Raw genomic sequence first — 3,392 nt, forward strand, 5'->3', positions numbered from 1 at the left:
CTGTAATGCAAAAAGACGTAACAAACATCGTCGCTGAAATTCAAAAAGTCGTAACTAATAAAAAATTCAAAATTCAGTTTTTGATTGATATGATGGATTTCATCAAATTACAACTCCCACATCATGTAATGAAAAAAAAAAAATTTTTCACGACTTTTTCCATTTCGGTTACGATGTTGTTACGTCTTTTTGCATTTCAGGTGACGATATGTACATATGTATGCATGTACGTATATACCTATGTATGTACATATGCACCATGCACCAAGGCGAAATAAACAGGTGAAGTATAAAACAGCTTTCTCGCTTTATTTTCTGATAATCGGCTGCCTTATACCACAGAATAAACAGTATACAGAAGACGCACCACATACAAATTTATTTTTCTTCGGCGGACGTAATATTACAACCCGGACCAGAGCAGAGAAGTTAACATTACGACCACTATGAATAACATGGCGACCCGGAACAGAGCAGAGGAGTTAACATCACGTCCACTATGAATAACATGAAGTTAACATCTCGCCATAAACACACATCGGGATCAGCGTTGCCGCGAGCTGGAAAAAATGTATCAGTTGCCAAGCAGAAAAAGTATCAAAAGCAAACAAAACTGTTGTTTATTAAACTATTATTTAAAAAACAAATAATAAATAAAATTTTATAATTAAATCCATAGTTATAAAAAAAATTATATATCTTGCTTTTGTCTGCTTATTTGCATAATGAAAAACAAACTTATAGGGACCCTAAACCACACAAAATCCTTGCGCAACCCGAGACTTGTACAAGTCAATATTGTGGAATTTACTACAGCATAAAATTGCGCAAACCTTATTTTGAAGAAACGTTGCTCAAGTAAATATGTGCAAGAAATATTAATGTGCGTTGTATATATTGATAGCTTCATCTTTAAAACGTAAAAAAAAACTAAATTCAAAAAAATATATTTTTTTCGATATTTCGTAATGTTTTTGTGTGGTTTAGGGGTCCTATAACAGTTATAAGAGTTACCCAATCAACTTATAAATATCTATATATAAATTGTGAGACTTCAAATAACAATAAAAAAATATTAGCCTTTAGACTAGTAGTACTATTCATAGTTTTCGAAAATTCATTTCTGCCAGCCGAAAGTATCAAAATACGGCATTTGGGAACAAAAAAGGATCAGATATTAAAATTTAGAAAAACAGTATTAAAAAATATACAATTGTACCAAAACGGCAACGCTGATCGTGATGGAAAACGTAGTTAACATCTTGTCGTCATAGCGACGATGGAATTAACATCGTCAGCCGAGTGAAAATACTGCTAAAGTAACAAAGGCAGCGCCGCTTGTGATACCCTTGCTTGCCTCACCGCTCGTGCCATAAATTCAAATTGGTTGGATAGTCGACATGCGTCTTCTGTATACTGTTTATTCTGTGCTTATACAAAACTTCAAGGTAAATTTTCAAATGTATCAGTGTCAAAATCATTTTACTTCACCTGTTATAATTCCACCCCGTTTATTTATGTACCTATTTGAAATATATGATGCTTTGTAGTTTTTAGAACTATTCCATATATATTAAATACATACTATATGTTTACCTAGCACATTTTTATTTTGTAGAAGAAAGTTGGTCTCAGAGCGTCGTACGAAGATTTTGTAGTTTGTCGAAATCATTTCGGCGTAGGTTATCTCTTGTACTAACCATGATAAAAATATAGTAAGGTAGAACCGCTGAGAGTCACTTTTAAAATTCTTGACGTTTCCAAACAATTTAGTCTTTAAATTTACTCACAAACACACACACACATTTTCATTTTCTATCTCAAGCAACAACAATTTCGAACAATTTCAATTTTTTATTTTCACTTTTATATGATTTTAAAATGTTGGCAAACTTCAAAAAAAGATCATGGCCGACAAATTGAGAGAACGGTTCTACCTTGCTATGTTTTTATCATGGTACTAGCCACAAGTTTACTCTACACCCTCTAAATGTATTTTAACAAGACACTTCTTTGACAATTGATATCTTTGGTTCATTTCATTTTGCAAAGGAAGTCTACGCACATCCCAGTGTTGCCGCTCTAGCTATTTTTAGGTACCAAACAGCCTGTCAAATCGGTTTCCAAAATACCAAATTTTTTGATTATCAGAATATGAGATTTTATTTCATTTCATATTTTTTGCATTTGTAAATGTCGATTATACGAGGGTATATTTGTTAACTTTTTTATTTGATTTATTTGCATAAAGTAGACCAATTGGGACGCTAATTTCTTAAGTAGCTACACGATCGGCACAACACAAGAACTAAGACCCAATTAATTCAAAATTCGTTTGGAAAATGTATAAAAATACTTTGTCATGATTTAGGCAAGGTCCAACATATTTCCGATCACAGTATTAGGGTACTAATATACGCAAAAATTTTATATCATCTAAATCAATTCAATTTACATATATCAAACACTTCGGCTGAATTTCTTTATTCATTCTGAACGTTTAGAATAAACTTTTTTGTTTATTTATTCTTTAGAACGTTCCTGATGATATGTTAACGTATATTTCAAAAGCATTCTGTTTATTCCGGCTGTGAAATGGGATTATCCGGAATGTATAAAGAAACGCAGCCTTCATGTTTGAAAAAAAAAACAAATTAAGGTGTTTCCCCCAATATTTTTAGAGTTATTATAAACAGTAGCAAACAATTACAATCAAACAAATCTTAAAGTTAACTTTTGTTGCAAATAATAAATATATTTTGCCCACCAAAGCTTCATGAAATCAACCAAACTACCAAAGGAAAATTAAATGACCGATTTTGGTGCAATTGCACCATGACGGCAACGTTGGAACAGCTTTGAAAATTTTGTAGTTGTCGCATTCATTTCGCCGTGAATTTTGTCTTTTGTTCGCTCCTTTGTAGCAGGGATGCATTTTCATTCTCTTAAATTTTGGCGCTGGCTTTGAAAAAGGTATGCGTCATCGCTTTCAGTTTTTCGACGGAAGTCTACATTGTGCGCGTCCGGTTCGGTAGTTTTAATTGCGTTTCCGATAGAATTTAAGAGTTATTTGTGAATAAATTGTTAGAAATCAATGTGGTGGTATAACAAATAACATATGCTTGAAATATTTACTAAAATATTCACATTTAACGCACATTAATTAATGGATGTTGGGCGTAGCACACGAAATGCTTGTACATATACATATATTTATGTACAAATGTATGTGTTAGAATTGAAGAATACAGAAACCGCAAATGGCGCGCTAATTTGACAATCAGTCATTACCTTCATCTGTTTTGTGAAGGAAATCTGCATAGTTTTAACTACAATTTGTGTCTCCGATTGAATTAATAATTGTGTTTGAAAGCAGTGCGTTAAAACGCCAG

This window comes from Rhagoletis pomonella, unplaced genomic scaffold (assembly GCF_013731165.1).
Source record: "Rhagoletis pomonella isolate Grant_MI unplaced genomic scaffold, Rhpom_1.0 Rhpom_scaffold_00005, whole genome shotgun sequence".
Taxonomy (NCBI): domain Eukaryota; kingdom Metazoa; phylum Arthropoda; class Insecta; order Diptera; family Tephritidae; genus Rhagoletis; species Rhagoletis pomonella.